Below are 24779 nucleotides of genomic sequence, written 5' to 3'. Positions count from 1 at the left end.
ACTATTGGTCGGGTGGCCTCGCGCGCTCTACCAGTTTTTCTGGTAAGCAGAGGTATGGTTAGGGACTAGCTAAAGGTTAGGCAGGGATTAGTTGGACTAGTTGAGTCGGAAGCTGCTAGTATATTGATGCTGCTAGAAGAGCGGCTGTTCTAAGAGACCTGATCATTCTCTTGTGAATACGCTGTTTTGGAATTCATGAATTGCTGTATTGTTATTATTCTTGTTTTTATATTGTTATATGTACTAATCCATGCGTTAGTAAACCGTATTGTTTCTTGTTGTCCGAACTCCCCGGGGAATTGAAAGGGCAAGTGGTGAATAGAATCCATTGTCCTGAGGTCACAGGCTCGAGGAAAGTTAGGTGCAGGTTAAGATAACCGGGAAGCACTAACTAGGGTTTTCTGAATACATGTGTGAATAAATGTCAGTAACGAGGTTCATTGGCAAAATTCCCATAGTGGCGTAACCTAGTAAGGGTCACATCGGAAAAGTAGCAGGCTCCTCGGAGCTTGGGTGAAAGCAAAGGGGTCCGCTGAGAAACCTTAGACTCGGAACATATCCCGGAAAGAAGTGGATGAGTTTAGGGGAATAACAGGTTCACCGATGCTAGAGTGAAGGGTAGGCGGAAGAGATCTGCCCGCAGCGTGTGAAAAGTAAATGGAAGTAGTTTACTTGCAGTAAAAGAAATCTTTCTGTCTAGACACTTGAGCACTGTGGCGAATGTGTATTTGTTGTAAAATAACCAAGCACTGAGCACTTTAAAAGAAAGAAAGTTTCCGTTACCTTGTGAAGGGAGGGAGTCAGTCGCGAAGCGCCTCTGACGTCACTCTGTGCCGCGCTGGGATTGGTAGAAGCAGCGGGCGGGTAGCGGAGCTGAGATTGTAAAGGAGGGGTGAGCGCCAGAGCGTGGGAACTGTCTCACGAAGGGGCCGCGCACACATTGGCGGAGATTATTCAGAGTCGCGCACCCATTGGTCGCACGGATTTCTGAAACGCGTTCTGATTGGAGGTAGTTTGTAAACAAAGTTTAGCGTAGAAGTCGTATGTGGCACTCACAGACTACAGGAACTCGACCTGATCCAAGGCACCTAGGGTTTGAAAGGGATCAGTGGAAAACAAATAGATACGATATTATGTACGGAACAAAGAGAAAATTGTCCCTTGTAAGTAAGGTGAAAAATTATTTTAAAACGGACAAACCAATTAAATCTAGAGAAGGTGTTCTTGTCCCACCACCCAATACTCCTGCCTCATTTATGATGTTTGACCGAGGGTACAATACCTGTGTGTGGTTGGAGAATTGGGTGAAGTACACAAAAGATGATGGAGTATTGGCATTTCCATTAGATGGGACTTTCAATGGTAGGATCCTATTTAATTTAAGGACTCGGATGAACGAATTGCATCCCAGACCGAGACTAACGCAGTATGAGGCATTAGAGGAATGGGAAATTGAGGCTTTTGAAAGAGAAAGACCCCGAATGGACAAGGGTTTGACCAAGTGGTACCCCAGGCTGAAACAGGAGTCCAGGGATAAAAGGATGAAACAGTGGAGGCAGAGCATGATTGTTGAGGGTTTGTTTCCCATGATGCCGGCATGTCATAATCCTGCAGCGGGTGAGAAAAGTACCGAAAAGTGTAAACACTGGGGGGCCCTTGGGGAGTCAGATGATGAATTGATAGATGACATCTGTACCAGAAGTCCGCCACCTTATAACGAGGGAACCCGACCTTCCAGTGTAGGAGATGCTCCCCGACGCCACTTCCTCAAGGAAGAAGACAGGTCCCTAGGACTGGAAGGGGGTGGTCAAGGGTTACCCTATTTTGAGAAACCCGAACCGACGGAAACAAGGGATATATATCCCAAAGTGCCCGCAAGCCAGGAAGAAAAATATTCACGTACGAAAGTTTTCTTTCCCAGACCCTTGTATGAAAAAGAAGAGAAACCATCGAATTCAGGACTGCCTTTTGTTCAACCTCCATATGAGGAAGAACGCAGGTCCTTTAATACTGGAACTTTATTCCCGAAACCAAATTATGGGGGGGGACCAAGTGAAACGCATCCTACTGCCCCGAGTTTTACTCCTCCTTTGACCCCACAGATATTACATGACACGACTTTAAGAAGGATACTAGTGGAAAAGGAGCAAGAGGCTCTAGCTAGACAAAGGACAGAAATAATTCAGAAAATCTCCCAGTTAAATACCAGCCCTGAGGCATTGACTATTCCAGTAACTATTGGACCAGTAGTCCCGTTATATGGAAATGGTCAGGGAAATCCGATTACTCCAGTTATGACCCCAGCCATGGCACCCCCGAGACAGGAACCGATAATCATAGATGATCAGTTCAGTGAGTGCGAGTCTGAAGTTGCGTTCTTGGACTTGCCAAACAAACCGACCGGAAAGGGAATGCAGCAGAGGCATAACCCTTTTAATGCGAAAGAGATTAAATTAGAATCCGCAACAGGCACTAGGAATGTCTCTCTGGTAACTCCAGATGAAATTGAGATTTGGAGTCGTGAATTAGAGAAACAGACTCCGCAAACGAAACCTTTAGACCTCTACAAGCTGAGGGTAGAAATAGAAGAATTAATGGCAGGAAATGTGGGGTTGGATCGATTGAATACCTACTCTGAAGAAGAATTGTCGTTTATATGTAAAAGCTTTACAAGGAACACCAGAGTGCTCCACGAAAAACTGACCGAAACAGCAGTTAGTATGGGGGTAGATATCTCAAAATCCAAGCCCTTACAGAAACCGTACAGAGCAGACTTCTCAGACAAAGATATAGAGCACTTGAATGTGGCAGGAAAAAAGCTGCAGATTAAAGAATTATTGGGAGTACTGCAGAAATGGGGAGATGTGGAAAGATGGAGAAGCAGGTGGGCGAAAAAGAGGGAAGAGGCTCGCTCCCGACAAGTGACTCCTGAATTTGCTTTAAGGGAGATGGAGAAACCTGAACAGTTATGCCCCATGCGCGAAGTACCTGGAGGGAAATATGTGCATGTCCCCTGGTCTAGACAGGATATTGTGTCCTTTACGAACGATTTTCCAAAATTACGAGAGAAACCAGTAGACTGGTACAGGCAGGTGGAAAGGTTCGTGAAGGTACAGAAATGTCTGTGGAAAGACCTGGATGGGTTTTTCGACATTGTGGTTCCGGTGGATTTATGGACCCAGTGTAAAATAGCCATAGACTGGCCCAGTGAGGAGTACCCAAGAAATAAGGAAACAGGGGAGCCATCAAAGGATGTCATGCGAAAATATGAGCAGGTGATTCAGCATTTGAAAGAAAAGGTGCCCGCAAAGGAAACTGATTGGACAAAAATAGATAGAACAACACAGGAAAGGGACGAGACAGTGCACTCCTTCTATGAGAGGTTATTGCAGGTATTTAAAACATACAGTGGTATTGATAACATCGATTTGAAGGACATGACGCATTTTATTTACAGGTTTGTAAATGGTTTAAGACCTGAAATTTGTCAGTGGATAAAAGATAATAAAATCTGCTGGCATACAAAGAAAATGGATGAGGTCCTGCGGTACGCTAAGTACTGCGAGGACGAGATGGCAGAAAAGAAAAAGGCCCTTAAGGAAAAAGTGATGTGGGCTCAGGTGAAGCTCGCAGAACAGCAGGAAAAACAATTGAGTAACATGGTTAAAAATGCTGAGAACAAAAGTCCTGGGGGAGGGGGTGGAGGAAAGCCCCGGCCAAAATTTAGCAGGGAAGAGGCTATGAAGAAATTTCCCTGCCATCAGTGCGGCGAAATTGGACACTGGCGAAACGAGTGTCCTCAATTAATAGATGATAATGCAAAAACTCCTGATTTAACTCCACAGACGCAGAAAGAAAGACCAAGAAAGACTCAACCCCAGGTAAAAACAGTTCAGGTGCCTCGAGCACCCAAGCAGGTATACAGGGGAAGGCAAGCAGAGGGTGAGGAGATAGAAGTTTGGGAAAGCGGTGAGAACAGAAATACAGCAACTTCGCAGTATCTGCTAAATGATACCTTCCTTTGTAATGATCAGGACTGACGGGGCCTGAGAGGGGAGGACGAGGAGTGCGTACTTGGCGCTTCCTTGCCGGTAGACCAGTCTGGACCATATATTGAAGGAAAGGTTGACGGAAATGATGTCACCTTTCTGTTGGACACTGGCGCTACCCGTTCTACTGTAAGAACAGTGGACGTTCCAAACCTACCCCTCTCGGGAGAAAATATCCAAGTAGTGGGTGTATCTAATCAATTGATTAGTACTCCTGTTACCGAACCAATGGAGATTTCAATTGGAAATTTTAAACAAATGCATAGGTTTGTTGTCTGTGACACCAGTCCAGTGAATCTACTGGGTCGTGATTTGCTGTGCAAAATGAACTGTACCATCTTTTGCACACCAAAAGGTGTTGAAATACAGACCCCGGATGAAGATGGCATTTATAAATTATTGTTACTTAGACCTGACTCAGAAATTAAAAGATTGACCCTGCAGGATTTGCCCCAAGAACTCCAGGAAGCGGTAAAGCCAGAGGTGTGGGATTTCACTGGAAAAGATGTGGGATTAATGAAAGATGTGGACCCCATACAGATAGCCATCAAGGACAATGCAGTATATCCTAACACTAAGCCCTACCGAATGAATGCTGAAGTGAAAGCAGGTGTCACTCTGGAAATACAAAAATTATTAGAAGGAGACATCATACAGGAAGTGATGAGCAGCCCATGCAACTCACCGATTATGGGCATCAAGAAGCCTAGTGGCAAGTATAGGGTAGTGCAAGACCTGAGAAAGGTAAACAAAATTGTAGTTCCTTGCTGCCCTATTGTCCCGAACCCTGCAGTGATTCTGTACCAGATTCCTTGGGATGCTGAGTGGTTCACTGTGATTGATTTGTGTCATGCATTCTTTTCGATACCCCTGCACCCCGACAGCAAATTTCTCTTCTCATTTGCCTTCGAAGGTCACGTGTATTGCTGGAACAGGGTCCCTCAGGGGTATACAGAGAGCCCCTCTATCTTTAATCAGGTCTTGAAGAAATGTCTAGAGACTTTGACCTTACCTGGGAACTCTGTCTTAGTGCAGTACATAGACGACCTTCTACTGGCGTCTAAAAGTCATAGGGACTGTGTAGTTGACACCATTGCCCTCCTAAATCATCTGTGTGAGAAAGGGCATAAAGTGGCCCCTGACAAACTACAGTTCTGTGCAAAATCAGTGAAATATCTAGGACACCAGATAGAAAAGGGTGTCAGAAAAGTCACATCAGAAAGAGTGAGAATAATTCAAAAGATGCAGTTGCCCCGTACTCAAAAAGACGTCAGAATGTTCCTGGGAGTACTAGGATACTGCAGGCAGTGGATTATGGGATTTGCAGTCTTAGCCAGGCCTTTGATAAAAATGACCACGAGAGGAATGCCAGACATTGTAAAATGGGACGATGAAAGCCTAATGGCTTTCACAAGACTGAAAAACTGTCTGTGTACAGCCCCTGCGCTGGGAATGCCAGATTATTCCAAAGAGTTTGCCCTATTCTGTGACACTCGCGATAATTGCGCATTGTCAGTCCTGACTCAAGAACATGGCACGACCAGAAGGCCTGTGGCCTATTTCTCTGCCACCTTGGACCCAGTAGCTGCTGGGTTGCCAGGCTGTCTGAAAGCAGTAGCTGCTACCTGTGCAAGTTTGGAACAAAGTGAGTCCATAGTCATGGGACATCCTGTGACTGTGTATGTTTCACATGGAGTGGTAATTCTATTGACCAGAACTAAAACGCAGTATCTCACCCCTAGTCGGCTGACTAAATACGAGAGGATTCTTGTGGGTGCAGCAAATGTAAGCATTGTTAGGTGCGGTATTCTGAACCCTGCCACTTTACTCCCCGACTCCCTGGAAATGGAAGGTGGGGATGATGATGAACATGATTGCATTGATCTGACAGAGTTCAGCACAAAACCACGCCCAGACATAAAAGAAACGCCATTGCCTGAGCATGATAAAGAGCTGTTTGTAGATGGTTCCTGTCTAAGACATGAACTAGGAGGCCTGAGTGCTGCTTATGCAGTAGTCTCTTTAACAAAAATTGAAGAAGCAGGTTACCTATATAACATCAAGTCTGCACAAGTAGCCGAATTGATTGCTATGATAAAAGCTTGCAAAATTGGGAAAAACATACGCATAACAGTGTATACTGACAGTCAGTACTGTTATGGAGTTGTGCATGACTTTGGCCAATTGTGGCTACAGAGGGAATTCCTGACTTCCTCAGGTACTCCCATTCGGAATGCAAAGGTTGTGCATGACCTTTTAGAGGCCATCCAGTTACCCAAGGAACTGGCAGTGGTAAAATGCGGTGCTCATAAGAAGAGCATGGACAAAGTATCACTGGGAAACGATTATGCTGACCGAGTGGCCCAATGGTGCGCCAGAGATCGGTATATCGTAAATCCAAAACGAGGGGGGCCAGGAACCAGCTGCCAACTTCAGGTGTTTGAGGAAGTGCCTACTTGGGATGAAGTGAGAGAGTGGCAGGAGTCGGCTCCTTGGCAAGAAAGAGAGAAATGGAAGGAGGATGGGTGTAGACCGAGACGTGTGGATGGTGTCATCTTGGGCCCAACTGGTATGCCTGTATTACCCCGACACTTGCTTGGCACAATGGCAAGATTAATACATGAAGGATCACACATTGGTAGGGATGCCATGATTCTGGTATTTCAACAGACTTGGTATAGTAAGAAGTTCAGGAAAGTAGCAGAGTCCCTCTGCCAGAGGTGCCTGTCATGTCAACAGATGAACCCAGGCAAGAGGACAATGGTTGAACTGAGCAAAATTGGGAGATCAGGGGGTCCCTTTGTAAGGATACAGATTGATTTCATCACCATGCCCCGTTGTGAAGGGAAGCGATATGTCCTTGTCATTGTTTGCGTATTTTCAAAATGGGTAGAAGCTTACCCTACTCCCCAAAGTGACGCACTGACAGTAGCGAAGTGTTTACTAAAAGAACTGATACCTAGATTCGGGGTGCCATTCATTATTGAATCAGATAAGGGTGGACATTTCCAGAATGAAATACTGGCTGAACTCTGTAAGGCCTTTGGAATAAGGCAGAAACTTCATTGTGCATACCACCCAGAGGCTTCTGGAATAGTGGAACAAGTAAATGGAACTATCAAAAACAGACTAGCAAAGCTGACAGATGCTACTGGCATGACCTGGGTGAAGGCCCTGCCCCTGGTCCTGATGGGACTGAGAAGTGTTCCTGACCGCAAGACAGGCCTAAGTCCCCATGAAATCATTATGGGAAGAGTGATGAGACAAGCATGGGTGCCAGGAAGCAAACTGTTGAGTATTACTGATGATTTGGTGCTTGAATACTGCAGAAGATTGGGTGACCAAGTGCGTTCTATCTCTCGCCAGATTGGAGACGACGGCATCCTCAATCCAACGACTCCTCTCCACAGCTTGGTTCCAGGAGACTGGGTCAAAATAAAGAAGCACACTCGATCAAACTGTCTGGCACCAAGGTGGGGAAAGAAACGCCAAGTAATCCTGGTAACAACCACTGCAGTGAAGGTCGCAGGTGTTCCCCAGTGGATCCACGCTGGCCACACCCAGAAGGTATTACCAGACAAAGAATTTGCAGAAGAAGGGCAACCAGCAGAGGACTCTGCAGGAGCCAGACCAGAAGTAGCTGACAACGAGCAGCCCAGCACCAGTCAAGCTGCAGGAACAGCAGACGTTGGCCCAGGAGTAGTTGACTACGAACTGCCAAGAATCCAGCCTGCGGAAGAGGTCCAGGAAGCTGAGCCAGGAGTAGCTGATGACGAGCTGCCAAGCATATGGCCAGAAGAATGGATACCGATGATTGATCTGACTGAAGATCCTATCAGAACAAGAGAGCGACTTAGTGAAGGTAGAGAGTTGACTAGTCAGGAAAAGCAAGGCACAGGCGAAGAACCTCAGAATCTTGAGATTCACATCAAAACTGAGGAAGGAGAAGGTCAGACAGGGACAGAGCACGTGATTAATACAGAACAAGTGAATAAGACTGAACAAGTGCCCGATACTGAACAAGTGCAGGATACAGAGCAAGTGTTTGATACGCCTCCACTAACTCCTGATGTGGATAAGGGACAGACTAGACATAGAGTAATAGTTCGAGCAGAAGAAAATCAAGAGATCGAAGTGCTTGAACAGGATCAGATAGGGTTAGAAGAACGGGTTCAGGAAACAGAAACAGAAACAGAAACAGAGACAATCGAAAGCCAAAAACAAAATATTCCTGAACTAGGCCAGATTAGTAACCAGGCAGAAGAAATTGATGATAGCCCTGGAACTAGCGAGATAAGGGAAGAAGAAGAAGAAAGTGAAGCAGAATTGCCACAAGCTAAAGAGAATAAGAGGATAAGAGAAGAAAGTGAAGTCCAAGTACCAACTAAGAGACTAAAGAAAAGAAACAACCTTGAGCCTAGGTTCATAAAGAGACTAAGGCTAAGGATAAAGACGGTGGAAGAGAAACGTGCAGAAGCAAGGAGAAGTGCACGGATAGCAGAGCAAGAAGAAAACTCTTCCAAAAGAAGGAGTGAACGATTAAAAAGACAAAACAAGAAATACAAGTCTCCTGAATGGACACTCGTTTTGGAAGAACTTGAAGATCTTGATATAACTGACGTAAGCGACGGAGAGCCCGTCCCTGAGTACTCTGCTGAAGAAGAAGACGAACCACCGTGAATTTGCACAAAGTAAGCTAGCTGTGTAAAGACACAAAGAGGGGTCAAGAAACTTCTTCTGAGCCGAAATGTCTGATTCAACTGTGAATGGTAGACCTAGTTGCAGTCGTTTCAAGACGTGCTGCAAGGTGTGTATATGTAGTATAATAGTACTGATAGTAATTTGGATAGGACTAACAATCTTTATACCCTTCACTGTAAGTAAAGATACTAACATTGTCCCTACTGAAATTGTAAATACCGACAGTGAGGAGTTGACAACACAGAGTGTAGCAAGACATGAGAGAGCACTGAGACAAACAAAACGAGACTTAGAAGCATCAGATGAGGGAGGACTACATTATCATGGAATTAAGAACAGGACACACTTAAATGTTTTTGCAAACTTGTTAATACACTATGTAGAGACTATGGAAATTGAAGATTGCTATGTCTGCATGAAGCTACCTACTTCTGTGGCTGAAGGCGTGACATACCATCACTTGCCATTAACATATGGAATCTCCTGTAGCATTTTAGCTAGTTTATTTTACAAAAGAGGACCGTTACAGTACTATTACTCTAATAATGACGTAATCTTTTCTGAACTTCCTATACGTGGGAACTTGAATCCTGTACATACCAAAAGCGACACCATAAGATATATGGGAGACTACTTCTTGACCATAGGTAACATTGACATAGCAGATGCACACAGAGATAACTTGACTTGTTCTTTGCGTGAACAGGAAAAGATGTTCCTGAACATGGCAGAGAAAAGAAGAATTAAAATACAAAAGAAGGCTAATGACGAAAGTCAGAAAAAGCCAAAGTGGGCAGAGAACATGGAAGGCACCTCAAATGGTGGGGCGGGACCTGCTCTGTTGCTGGATTTTGAAAAGAAAGGCAAGCTATGTCTTCACCGCGAGAAGACTAGCTATTATAATAATGTTTTCATTGGTTCCAGTGAATGCGAACATATTTACAAGGTAATTGGAGGTTGGGGTTTCAAAAATGGGTCAGAGCCTGTGTTTCCTGGAATTTATTATATTTGTGGGGACAAGGCTTATTTCAAATTGCCGGATCACTGGTATGGAAGCTGCTATTTTGGCATTGTTTTCCCGAAAATATACCATGTGAATGGAAAGGCTGGAAGCAATGAAGATACTAATGGCTTAGTGCGTAGTAAAAGAGAAAGTATAGGTGAAATTATGGGTAGTATTTTCAGTGCACTGATACCTGGAGTGGGAGTGGTTCTGAACACTCACAGAATTTGCAAATTGTCTACTATAGTAGATGTGCTGTCTACTGAAACAGCTCATGGATTTCTGCTGGTCAATACCGAAATGGTTGCGATCAGATCAATGGTTTTACAGAATCGACTTGCTCTTGACACCTTATTAGCGAAAGAGGGCGGAGTCTGCCGGATGTTGAAGGCGCAACATTGTTGCACTTATATTCCGGATAAAAGTGTACAGATCAAAAGATATGTGAAAAACATTACTAATTTGACAAAGGAACTCAAACCACTCGAGGTTGATAGTGCCTGGAAGAGACTGGTAGATGGTCTCTCAAATGTAGGTCATCGGCTTGCTAGTGTAGGTAAAAGCTTGTTGTTCAAGATACTGATGCCAATTGGTATTATAGGTCTTATTATATTTCTCATTTTTATCTGTTGTAAATGCCGCAAGCGCACCAAGAAGCACGAGGTAAATGCAAGAGGGTTGAAACGGAGTGTGGATGAGATTGAGTTGGAGGAAGTGAATGATCAGATATACAAAAAGGTGAAGACTTCTCACCCTACTAAAACTGAGAGAGAAAAGTTAGAACGATTGCTGGAAGAGATAGAGCTATATAAAGTGTGAAAGAAAGTTGGCATCTGGTTCCATTTTTGTGATGATAGTAAATATCATCAAAGAGGGGATTGATGAAGCAAAGCTTCGCATATTTTGCGGCTTGCCGAAGTCAAGAACCTCGTTTATGTGTAATAAGGTAACAAACGTATGTTTTACTAACATTTATTTTTGTTTAGGCAAAGTTCCCGAAGCTTGCCTATGTGTATTTCTAATGAATTTAATCCGTGTCCTTTAATATGGCCGCCGCTTGTATTTTAGTTACTGCGCATGCGTCAGCCACACTCACGTGTCCTGACGCGTCTGCAGAGTTGGAGGGAAAATTATGCGCATGCGTAATTCATAGCTGTACTTATCATGTGGTACTGCTCGTGCCACTGCTCTTGTACCCGTATCAATGTAGCTAACATTTAAACCGCATAAGAATATTTTATGATGATAAGTAGAAAGTACAAACCTTGTGATGTGTTTTCATGATGACATTATTATGTATTAATTTGTTTTCGCTTACTTTTCATGTACCGCGGGGAATGGGGGTCTGTCTGTACTGAAAGCCATCTTGGAGGTCCCTTCTGCGCAGATGCGACTTTTCGGGGACCTGACAACCTTGGCTGATGGAACATAGCCAGTTGGCAGTGATGGGCGAGATGCTCCTGAGAAAGTCACCTCTGCCCTGCGAGAACGGCGAATGTTGCTCCTCATATGATACAATGTTAAATTGTCATTGTGTTTCTGCACAGTTTCTCCTGGGAACCCCAAACCTGCTAGGCGGTACCCAAGTATGCTAATGAAGGCTTAAAATCTTGTATTGTGATTGGTGTGTTACCCAAATCCTACCTTAGGACCAATCGAAATTGAGGGATTCTGACACTTTGCAACATTGGGGGGTGGTACACTGTCCCCAAACTGTATATCTACCCTGGGTTCACCTAGGGAGCCGTCCGACTTGTCTGGTTTAGCTGACCTGTCACTGACCCATCGTACTCAATAGGTGACTGAAGATACAGAGCGCTGCGGAGCACTCTGTCCGAATTTGACCATAGACTAAGGTTCTACTGAACCTTAAAGTGCTGGCGAAGCACTTTGCTGGGAGTTCGCTGACCCAATCGGGGTCTTGATCGATAGCTGCAGAGCGGGTGGAGCGCAGGCGTTGCTTCCGAACTGTGGGTTCCGGTCCTGTCCTGAGCGGTCCTGTCCTGAGGGTTTGCTGTCCTGTCCTGAGGTCTTGTCCTGATTCCTAATCCGAGGGTATCCTGTCCTATCCGGGGTGTCCATTCTGCACCTGCTGTCCTTTGAAGGGTATCCTTCCTTGAGGGTTTCCTGTCCTTAACTAACCCGTGGCCAGGGTTTGGTTTCCACACCTTTCTAGGTAAATATTGATCTGAACCTCTTAAAATCTTGCACCTTCTGAATTTCTAACTTTTGCTTTAATAAAGTTCACCATTGCATATGTTATTTTTTCCATGTCTTTCCGCAAATATTGAAAGTCATTTGCATTTTCCACATAAGTTTGTTCCTATGTCTTCACACTTGTTAGAAATTATATTTTGCATTGCAGTTTGTCATTTTCTGATATGGTCTAGAACCTCATTGCCTAGATTGTTCAAAGGCCCGTTCACCTTAAGTGAAGCGTGTTACTCTTTATAGGCCCTCCTGTAGTTTATACCTACATAGTCTGCCCTTGCTCAAATAACTCTGATTAGCATAAGTATTTTCTCGTTATACTTTATATCAGTATTTCAATGATTACTCTGTCATTGTTTCTTTACAGCTATATCATTTACGTTATCTTGGTTATTGATTGCCTTATTTTACTGTACCTCATACACGAAACAAATGAACTTTAGATAAACATTTTAAAACTTTCAGTTGTCCGTGGTCATTTCAACAGAATTTTGAATGTTATTGGTTGGGTTTGTATTTTGCTGCCTTTTCTTTACAGCTAGCTCCCTGATTCGTTGTGGTCATTAGGTACCCGCATCGGTGGATGGTGAGTCGGGTGCACTGAAAATTAATAGTAGGGAACACACACACAAATTGGTAGAGCTCGTGAAGTCACCTGATCGATGTATATGGTGATTTGAAAGTATATGGGCCCTGAAGCCGGAAAACGGCGAAAACTATTGGTCGGGTGGCCTCGCGCGCTCTACCACATCCATGTAGATTATGGGGGGAAAAGCACACCTGCCCTGCCTCAACTGACATGAATGAATTAGGGGCTGATTAATGTGTTACTGAATTTGAACTTCCAGGCTGGCACCTGCTTCCTTATCTGTAATTGCTTTCTGTTGCAGTGTAATGTTTTTTAACAGGACCTTTGTTGTATACTTGTAGCTATTCTCTGAGCCTGCTGTGAGGGTCAGAGCAGGGTCATAGAATAGTTGCAAGTAGGCAACTGAACTCTGAAGGGGCCCCTCAGGAAGCACTACAAGGAATGGTTACTAATGATAAGATTGAACTTTTGCACCTGCTGAGTGCTTTCAGTTTTGCAAAAATCCAAATATCCAGCAGCATCCACAAAAAGTAATCCTTCCAGGTCAAGATCCAAATCAAAGTGACCAGCACATGAAGAAAGCACTGGGAGGAGCCTGCTGGACAGGAACAGGAAGTTGGAGACTGTGGGGCACTTCCTTCCTCCCCCCCCCCCCCAAAATGGACTCTTTGCAAAAAAAAAGTGCAGGCAAATGTCAACCTGAGGAGTTATTCTGATAAAAATCATAATTTTCAAGGTTTATGCTGCCTGCTGGTGGATTTCTTGTGCAAAATTGCAAATTTTGCAATCTCGCAATTGCGAGATTGTCGCTGCCCGCCGCATCTACGTGTTCGCAAGTGTTTACTCCCGCGAAACTGTATAGTATTCTAGTTGGCAAGTGCGACCAAGCAAAAAATCCGCTTCGCACGGATTTACGAATTTTCGGCAAGTTCGCGAGAGTTCGCGGATTGCGAATTTGCCGAAAATCCGCAAAATACGCGAGCGGGACGGATTTTACGCCCATGCTTAAAAAAACGTGAAGTGCACGATTGTCTCAACCTAATATAAACGTATTTTGACTTGTACTTAAGTGGTTGTTTATTTACTTACTTATATACTATTACCCGACCTCCTTTGACATGTCTGTAAAACCTACCTTTTGTCCAGAAGTTTTGTCCTGAATTTTTACCTTTTGTCCTGAATTTGTGTACTGAATTTTGACCCTTTGTCCTGAATTTTTACACTCGCAGTCTTGAGTTTGCACCCATTCCAGTTCGTCACCCTAGTCTGAACCATAACTTTGGTTTGGGCATTACTGCCCCAGATGACCAGGCAGAAAGAGAAAGCTCAGAAACCTCCTGAGGGAAAATTGATCGCTCTCCAAACACTAACCCTTGTCTCTCCCAGTGCCACCCACGCTAACACAAGGTACTCTGACTCACGTGCACAAATCAAATACATTTTAGAATACCCAATTCTAGGCACAGTGAGATTTGCACTCTTGGGCCTATGGGACGATACCCTGTAACGACAAACTCTTCATGATAAAGCCATTATGTGGCTATGCCTGAGCGCCGCCAAGATGACACTCGCTATGGCCTGGAACAAAAAAGAAGCCCCAGCGATAACACAATTGCATGCCCGCCTATGGCAAACTCTGACAGATATTTTCTTAGATGATTTCAATAATTTTGAGTTTGCACGGCGTTTCTTGGTATCTTGTTTATCCAGGTACCCACCTTAGATGGCTTGTCATACTCGCACCAGGGCACATCTCTTCCAATTATAAACTTGGGTAATAGACTCCTCCCTTTCTTCCTCCCAATCCATATTGCCTGACCCGATGTCCAATGTAATGAGCCAAAGCATACACTATTACCTGCCATACCATTTGATCAAACTGTATGTCACCCATGACCCCAGGCTCCTTTGGAATGTACTATGTTCAAGGTTACTGTGACACAAATTTGAAAGGACTGTATTGTCAATGTATACCTATAAGCCCCACTATGATCTACACTGGATTTTTTAATTGGCTTATGAGTAAAATGATGGGGAACTCTTCATGCTGTCTATTGCTTTCTGTGTTGTCTTTATAAAAGGCAATCAAAATAATTTTCACAAAAAAGAAATTCCCTTTTTTACTTGCCAAAACGTTGCTGTATGATATACAAATAACATAAACATGCGTTCCGTCTGAGTACATCTTTGGTGCTCCATCTCTTTATGGCATTAATTATGCTAAACATACTGCACGTTATCTTTTATAGGGGCAGATACCGCAGTGCACTGCAAGTGGTGCTGCAATAACTTTGCTTAGCCTTTTTAATATGAAGTCGGCCCAATAATGTTTACAACCAGACGAATCAAATGTGTTTTATTGTGCACTGACATCTGTCATCAAGAATTACATGAATAAATGTAATGTACCATGCAAATTTCGATGACAGATGTGAGGTTGTGAATGCAGTTATGAATTAACTACTGGATAATACAGGGCAGACTTTAAAAAAGAACAGAGTAAAAAAAAAAAAAAAAAACTCTTTGATTCCTTTGCTTGTGTACATCAATGAACCGACATCATGTTAAAAAGACCAAGCAAAGCAATTATGCAGTGCACTAGGGAACTCTACCCTTTCAAGGGATGGCATGTATTATTTTCCTACCTGTGTCAATGGGCAGAGGATACTGTCCAGCTGTATGCTTAAACAACACATAGTTGTACTTTTTGGATGAAACATCAGAGCACTCAGAGTGCAGTAAAGTAATCAATATTATGTGTATAATAATGATACCGAATGCCTATATCTATGTAGATATGTGTGTTCATGGACATAATGAAATATGGTCCAAATTTGCTGAAAAGACTGTGTTTAATTTGAGCCAGTGGTTTCCAGTGCGGCTTTTCATGCGCGCTAGTTAATTCATACCTTTCATTTATGGTAGGCACGGAGAATAAGGGGCATATGTATGAATCAAATTTTTTGTCGCAAACGCTGGGAATCACAAAAAACAGCATTTGCAACAAAAAATTCACAAAACGCTATGTATGAGCAAAATCGCATCGCAATATTAAGGAATCGCAAAATTTGTGATTTCTTAATTTTGCATAATCAATCAAAACTTCTTTATTCAGTTTTCAGGATTAGAAGACCACAAAAGTACAATTTCATGTTAAACTCGTTAAAAACAGTCCATTATAAATATATAAAAACATAAAAAAAACAATATAATCAATTGAACTTCATGATACATTCTCCAGTTAATAAAGTGCAACAAATAATATCATTATGGACAGTGAGTGTAGTTCTTGATATTTCAGAATTCCCTAACTAGAAATTATTCATAACAGTTCATTACGCTAACATACATTTGCCCTATGTTTAACACAAAACCACAAAAACCTGGCAATATGTTCCATCATGAATGTGGTCTCCAATAATTGCAAAGCAATATAGGCGGGACAACATTTTCTTAATCGCAGAAGTTTTAATAGTGGGATCAACCAGCGAGTCCTAGACTCCTTGTAAAATTTACAGAAAAGGACAGTATGCATGGTAGATTGAATAGAAGTTTCGTCACATGGGCAAATAGTTGGATACTTAGCCCAAATGTTCGCCTCTGGAAAAGAGACCAAGTGGTGAAAGATATTCCACCTAAAGCGGGTCAGCAAAAATCTTTCGTAAGCCTTATGCTCAAACGTTAGGTAAGGCTGAATGGCCACGGTAGTTTGTATTAAGAGTGCGTGTTGAACAGAGGATTTACTTGCCTCGCTAGCGAGCCTTAACTGCTCTAAATGGGTAAGGCATAGTTTCTTAAATTCTTTCCTGGGTATTTCAGTGATTGTTGGTGGTGAGTGATAGTATTTTCGCAATCCTAGATCGTACAGGAATTTATTAATGTACGTGAGCCATTTTATTTTACACCCTTTTTCAAGGGAAACACAGTCCTCTAAAAGCCCTCGGGTCAGAAGTGCAGTATCAGAAGACCAAATGCAGTGCCACAAGAGCATCGGTTGGAGCTTAACTATATCAGATACGTATGTAAGGCCAAGCTCTAGATGACAATTATAGGTTGAGGAACTTCGAGGGACTGCAAGTAAAAATCTTAGAAAACAGTTCTCGACTTTTTGTAGGGCTTCAATTTTTCCATTACCCCACAAAGCCGCACCATAGGTTGCTACACTGATACATTTTGCTTTGTAGATTTGAATCAGTTCCATCGGAGGTCTGCCACCTAACCTCTGTGTAAAATTAACCAAGGCTGTGTGGCCCTCATAAAGTGCAACTTTGTTATCTCAATGGCCTGTTTCCAAGAACATTTGTCATCCATCAAAACACCAAGATAGGGGTAAGTTTTTGTCGTCTCAAGTTTTATATTTTCGACAAAAATATCCCTAACTTTCTTACTGCTCTGGCCTATGGACATGATAAATGTTTTTTTGATGTTTATTTTAAGGTCAAGGTCGGCCATAAAATGGTGGTATCTTATCACAGCACGTTGAAGTTCTACAGGTGTGCGTGCTAGGATCACAGCATCATCGGCAAACAGTAGGGCCGGTATTGTTCGTCCTTTAATTAAAGGTAGGTCCTGGCATCCCTTTAACATGGCACGGTCCAACCTGTTCGTATAAAGGGTGAAAAGGAAGGGGGCCAGGACACAACCTTGTCTGACTCCCCTCTGTACTCCGAATGAGGCTGTGAGTTCCCCCTTGTTGCCAAACCTGACCCTAGCAGTGGCGTTAGTGTATAGTTCCTGTAAAAAGTTTGTTAAAGGGAGCTCAACCTCCATGTCCTCTAGAATAACCCAAAGCTTGGAGAGACTGACGCAGTCAAAAGCTGCTGTCAGATCGACGTATGCCATATAAAGATCCTCACTTTTGGCCATTCCGTACTTACCCACTAAGAGGGACAGATTAAGGACTTGATCTATGGTGCCAAGTCCTTCTCTGAATCCGTATTGTATGTCAGAGAGTTTCCCATTATCTGTAGCCCATGTCTGCAGTCGGTTAAGAATGACACGGCCTGCCACCTTCCCTAGGGAATCTAGTAGTGATATTGGTCTATAGCAGGATGGGAGATTACGATCACCCTTTTTGAAGATTGGCACCAGGATCGAATCTGACCATGAATCTGGGAGGCCCACAGCACAAGATGCCTCCAAGACTCTCGTAAGTATTGGGGTCCACAGTTCCATGCTATACTTATAAAGGTCCACTGGGACTCCGTCTGCCCCTGGGGCCTTTCCGTCTTTACTTGCTAAAAGAGTCGCTTTCACTTCAGAAATTGATATTCCGAAGGAGATAGGGAAGACAGAGTTAGATGAAGAGAGAGCTACACTCTCTTTATTAACGGGAGATGACTGAGACCGAGAAAGGCCAAATATTCCCAGAAAATGGTGAACCCATGTCGACTCATCGGTGGCTGTATCTATGGTGTTGTTATTAGCGTTATCTGCTAGGAAAGGTGATCTAATAACCTTCCAAAAAGCAGTATTATTTCTAAGAATACAGCTATTATGCAATTGGGTCCAAAGTTCTTTTTTAAGTTATATTTTCCTGTTTTTTTATGGCCTTATTGTATTCCCTTCTACAGTGGCAATTTCCTGCTTGTCCCTCGGCAGATTATGTAGGGCCGTTATAAGATTAGAATGGGCTTTTATACAGTTCTTATTGATCCATCCTATGCTCTTCGCAGGCCTTTCCTTTAGTTTCCTGTGAAGAGCTACCTTTACTGATGCTATTATATTGGAGAAGCTCTTTAAAATCTCCGCGTCAGTGTTGTTAAGGTCCAAACAATTGTTTATCGATTCTAGGGAATTTCTTACTACCTCAGTCATTATTACAAGAGGGTCGATCTTTTCCCATTTAAGGGAATAACCCTTAGGTCTTTCCATACGTAATGTTCCTTGTCCATAGATATTTTTCGAGTTCCGATCGTGTTGGTTAGTTGAGAATATTATTGTTACACTAATTGGGAGATGATCACTAGTGGAATTATCATGAATACTAAAATTAACAATACGAGACGCTGCAATGACTGAAATAAGTATAAAATCTATAGTGCTAGATGCTCCCCTCCCATGGTAGGTTTTAGTCAGGGGGACTGAGGGGACCACCAAATCATTTGCCAGTCCCAAAACCAGTCCACTTATTGCCTCATTTAATTGCTTTCCAGTGTTTGTGTGAGAGAAATGTGTATTGGAGTACCATTTTCGTATAAAAGGCCGCAATTACGGTTATTGCTTTGAGGGCATAAGGTAAGACTAAAATTTCCCCCCCGGATAATTATAACGTTTTTCTTAAACTTGTTTTTTAGATACTGAAGGTGGGACGTTATTTCTTGTAGAATGGTTATTAGGTCGGTCTGATGGAGATTATTATAAATATTTACCAAAACATATGTATCTTGATTATTTAGATCTAATGTTAGTATTTGGAAATTTGGTTCAATTTTATAGGGTACAATTTTATTGATTACCAAAAGATTTGAGATAAAAATTGTCAGACCGCCTTTCGCTCTCCCTGAAACAGCCTTCTTTGTGTAGCGGATCCGTGGTCCAGGTCTCCTGGAGGCAAAGAACTTTAAAGAGACCTGCAAATTGTAGCCAAATGTCGTTCATCAATTTTGAATGTAAACCGGGTACGTTCCAGAAAACAGTTTTTAGCTCTAAGACTGAGGTAGGCAAAGGTTGCTCAATGGTCTGCTTAGTGGGCCCTCTAGACTGACCAATGTTTGTATTAAGTTTGAACCCTGCATTGTTCGTGATACTAGGGACTGGTGGAGCTACACTTGAAAGCCCAACAATGGGGGTATGGTATAGTTATTACCCTTATTCTTATCTGCCACATTCTGTTGTCTGGCCATGTTAATAGAAGAAGATTGATTAGAGTTGTTCTTCATATACGGGACAATCCCAGGTTCCTGTGTGCCTGATTTTTTAAGATTATGTATTTCCAGTCAATCGTTACATTCCAGCCCAGATAGCAAATTGAATCGATTATAGGTCCGGACGCCATAATAACTATTTAGGGCTGAGGCGTTGTATCTATTGGCTGGCCGTTTAGGATAGTTAGGACGTGGGGGGTAGAAAAAACCTAGTGGGAGGATGTTAATCGAGCCTGGCACTAAGATGTTTTGCCCGACCCCCCAAAGAATGTTCTTGACCAGCATTGGGGATCTGAACGTAAGTACTATGCAGTCCCCCGGCAGTGTTTTCGCAGTACCTTCCTTCCACTGGACCCTTCTTGCCATCTTAAATTCTGTAAAGAGTTGGGTTTCAGAACCTGTCTTCCTACCCAACCAATACAGAGCTTTGTTCCATAATGATTCCCAAGATTCACTTTCTGTAGGTCCCTTAGGTGGCACATTTGCTAACACAATTACGTAGGGTGTAGCACATGGCGGAAGGTCAAGTACTGAGTCTGGCCCTGAATGTACCCAGTTTTGAGCCAGTGAAGACTGTGGTAGTTGTTGTTGAACCCGCAACGAGGATGTGAGGGGTGTATGGCCTGTGTGATTTGAGTGGCGGGCTAGATCCAGGAGCCTGTCTTCAATGAGTGGAGTCGTTACAGAGTTCTTGTGGGTCGTTACCAAGGCAAGATTTTTAATACTAGGTATTTTCATAGATGGATCTTTTAGGGGGGGTTCACTGTCCTTTGAATTAGAGTGAACTTTCTGCGAAAATCGGCCGCTACAAGTCTGGATGGAACTACCCTCATTTTCCTCCCTTAACGTTTGGGGAACTAATACAGGATCAGCATGGTTTCCTTTATCTGGGGACACATGGTCCTCAATATGCGTCAGTCTAGCCCAAACTTGGACAAGGCTCACTCTTAAATAGAGGTCCCTTCGTTCCACCAGGGTGAATAATCTTTTTAAATCGCTAGTTAGTGCCTCTAACCTCTTTGAGGAGTCCTCCTTTCCTCTATTGGGACCTTTCCTTACTGTGGTCTTTTTTTTCCCATGATGAATGGGTTTCGGGGTGGTAACTACGGATACATCTGGATGGTTCTTATCCTGCATCGATGGGCCCCTTACAGTTGTAATATTCTCTGGGCAAGATGGTGTTTTATGTTTTTTCTGTGGGGGCTGTGAGAATGAATCGGGCTCAGTTATTAACCCATCAGAAATATTTTGAATACAGCCATTGATCTGTGATTTTGACGCGTTACTTTGCTCTGGTAACACGTGTTCGGCTAATTGCTCTATTTCTGTTGATAAGTGTGAGGAGCCTGTCTCTATTGATGCTTCTACTGATGTAATTTGCTTGTTTAAAGCCCCCATTGCCCCCGTGAGATAACTTAGTAGAGGTTGTTGTGAGGCTGGTATGCTTTTTTGAATTAAAGGAACCTTAGGACTCAGCATTTTCCGTTTCCAAATGGCCCTTAACGATTACCAACTTTACCAGTTTTTAAAACAGAGTGAAAAATGTATACACAATTAAAATCAGCCCAGTCTGATCGATTAGGTTAGTCCACAGTCACTGATCAGATCAACAAAGTACCAGGGAAGACGATAGTAACAAGTTGAAATCTTACTACTTGTAGATGTTGGTTCTATCTCAGCAACGAGGCCAAGAGATTAGGCCCAGCCCAGCCTCAGTCAGCCGCAGACGGGCGCGGACGGGCCCGCCCTTGGCGAAATAACACAATTTTACATCTTAGGAAACTCACATCGTATCAAGAACATATCTCAAACAAATGGACAGACTTCCATATTTTGAAGAAAATTAGCCATAATCTGTTTTTACATCCTAATCTCCCCCATGACCACTGAGGTCTGTTGCTCTAATGTGTGACTACTATGGTTCCTAGAGCAAAACAATTCTATGTAATGAGTGGTGTTGCTGTTTCTCTAGTGTGCAATTCTCCCATACATGCCTCTTTAAACTTACATTTCCAGAGACAACATATACATTGACCTAGTATTGTATAAAAAGGCATTACCTTAGTCCAGGGAAACACTGACATGATGCTAGTGTCATTTAAAATCTTACTTGAAAGTGACATTTTCAAAATTATGAACGTCATTGAAGTCAATAGGGTGAAATGTGTCAGTCTTCGATTTCACTTTTGCGACTATATGAATGGATTAAGAGTGACTGTCATATTTATTAATATACATTTCACAGTAGAGATTGTGTTTGCAAATCAGTCCCTTAGCTAGTAGTTTGCTTGACATGAAAGAAAGTTGTGAATTCATAGTTGGCAATCATTGGCTAGGTGTGTAATGTGTTGTTGCAACATTTTGTTTTTAAACGTTTTTTAAATTTGACTTTATGGAAATGCATGACAACCTGATACAGTCATGTTGTAACCCTGGAAATTAGATGCTTGTGTAGAAATGGTAAGTCAAATCTAAAAGATGACTTCCCTCTAATAATGGTACATATCAAGTAAAATGCACTCACATACAGGTCATCTTTATTTAAGTGTAGGGGAACAGATCCCACTCTAACGCCAGTACAGTTGCCTTCCAGTGCTAGACCTTGTACAAGGTCTTCTCAATATAATTGATGTGCTCCAGGTGAGCATGTATCCTCTTCCACTTTCTTTGAAGCTCATGCACAAGATACCACTGGATGACACAACCCCTTGGGAGGTAGCAAAGGACAAGCCGCCTGATAGCACAGAAAATGATGCAAAAAAAATAATTAACACTTTAACCCTTGACTTATGACAGCGATCTCCACCTCCACGCCAACTCCGTCTCTCGGTTGGCAGATCTTTGCCACCGTGATAGAATGGAGTGACAATCAAATTACAGTATTTTAGGGGGAACAACCTTTACAACGAAGGTTTTTCAACGCGGTACTGTTACCACGCAACTTTTACAACGTAAGTCGTTACAACGACTTGCGCTGGGGGGCGCTCCAGGATAGTAAATAGTTTAATTTACTATCCAACTCCTTCCCTACTATCCACGGGGACTGGAGTTGGAATAGTAAATTAAAATATTTACTATCCAGCGCCCCCCAACGCAAGTCGTTGTAACGACTTGCGTTGTAAAAGTTGCGTTGTCACGGCACGCGTTGTAAAAGTACGCGTTGTAACGTCGTACATCCGTATTTTAGAGTTCAGTTAATGATGAGTGGTTTGGTGGAGTTTTAAAAGCTTTACTTCCCATTAAGCAATTAATAATTGTGTTTGCTTCTTGTATTCGGTTAGTCAGAGAAGTCTGTTTACAGAAATATCAAAAGAAAATTGGTTAGAGTCAAAATATAAAATGACAGTGTGCTCCATAAAGGATAGAGTCCCTATCTTAATCTAAAGGACCTAACCTATCCTGCGAAGAACCCATAAAGAGTTCCATTTGGAAAGGAGCAAGATTTCTTGGAGCCATAAGTTAATAGATAATTAGGATTGAACTCGCCATAAAGAGCAGTTTTGGAAACTCAGCCGAGTTCCCTCAACATTTGCAGTAGCAAATGGTAAATCAGGTAAAAGGAAATGATTACAGCAGTAGCTATGATCAACACAGAAGAAGTGTGTCTCCTATAAAGGCTAGGAAAGAGAAAAATCATTGTTAGAAGTAGCTCACAGCAATTCGGGCTGGAGTAGCACAGTCAAGTGCTAAGGGGTATAACGGAGAAAGGTGGATAGAATGCCTTAACATTCTAGCTAGAAGGGATGTATGTAATTACAACGCGATCATTTTGATTGTGGTACATCACAGCTTTGTTTTTACAGCACAAGTCGTTACAGCGACTTGCGCTGTAGGGTGCTGGACTTAGGAATAGTATGATATACTACTCCAATTCCAGCCTACGTATAGTAGGGAAGGCGTTGGAGTAGTAAATCACACTATTCCTTAGTCTAGAACGCCTTCCAGTGCAAGTCGTGGTAACGACTTGAGATATAAAAGCAGCAGTGTAAATGTACTGCGTTGTTCTGACCGCGTTGTTAAGGTTGTTTCCCAGCTAGAAACACATACTATATAGAAACATGAAAACATATGTTTCAAACTCTGGGGATTTAGTCACCTTCAAGTGATGGTGAAGGATCTTCTGATGGACTGTCTTCTCTCCTCTTGATTCCCACAGTAAGCGCTCAAGCTAATATGGTGTTATTTGTAGTTTGCTAACAATTTATACAGTTGCTATAACAGAGAAGGTTCTCATGAGAACCTTTGCAAGCCTACTCTGTTAGTTGTGCAGTGCTCCATTGTGTTTTCAATGGACTAGACTATTAAACTAAAAGAAATGTTATCTGCAATTTCCTGGCTAAATTGTGAGAACTATAAACACATCTATCAATCAATCATAGCATTTATAAAGCGCACTACTCACCTGTGAGGGTCTCAAGGAGCTAGGGGGGGATGCCGCCACTGTTTGAAGAGCGAGGTCTTGAGGAGTCTTCTGAAGGTCAGTATGTCTTGGGTCTGCCGTAGGAGGATGACGGGGGTGTTGCATGTCTTGGTGGCGAGGTGGGAGAATGATCTGCTGCCGGCGGTTACTCTTTGGATGTGGGGATGGTGACGAGGGCACAGTCAGCAGAGCGGAGCTGGCGGGTGGGGGTGTAGAAGCTGAGTCAGCTGTTGAGGTTCGCTGGTCCGGTGTTGTGAAGTGCCTTGTGTGCGTGAGTGAGGAGTTTGAAGGTTATCCTCTTGTTGACAGGGAGCCAGTGCAGGTCTCTTAGGTGTGGTGTGATGTGGCTGTGACAAGTGATGTCAAGGATCAGGCGTGTGGAGGCGTTCTGGATGCGTTGGAACCGTTTCAGGAGTTTGGCTGAGGCTCCTGTGTAGAGGGCGTTTCCGTAGTCCAGTCTGCTGCTGACGAGGGCCTGGATGACCGTCCTTCTTGTTTCGGTAGGGATCCACTTGTAGATCCTGTGGAGCATGCGGAGGGTGTTGAAGCAGGAGGAGGAGACAGCGTTGACCTGCTTCGTCATGGAGAATGACGAGTCAAGGATGACCCCTAGGTTGCGTGCGTGGTCGGTGGGTGTTGGAGCTGTTGCTAGTGCAGTCGGCCACCAGGAGTCGTCCCAGGCCGAGGGGGTGGATCCGAGGATTAGGACCTCCGTCTTGTCCGAGTTCAGCTTAAGTCGGCTGTTCCTTATCCATTCTGCGGCAACATTCATTCCTTCGTGGAGGTTGGTTTTGGCGGTGTGGGGATCTTTGGTGAGGAAGAGGATCAGCTGGATGGCGTAGGAGATGATGTTAAGGGCGTGCAGTCGGGTGAATTGGGCGGGTGGTGCCATGTAGATATTGAACAGCGTTGGGCTGAGGGATGAGCCCTGCGGGATGCC

Source organism: Lissotriton helveticus, chromosome 1_1 (genome assembly GCF_964261635.1).
Source record: "Lissotriton helveticus chromosome 1_1, aLisHel1.1, whole genome shotgun sequence".
In the NCBI taxonomy this organism is placed as follows: Eukaryota; Metazoa; Chordata; class Amphibia; order Caudata; family Salamandridae; genus Lissotriton; species Lissotriton helveticus.
This window is presented reverse-complemented; position numbering follows the sequence as displayed.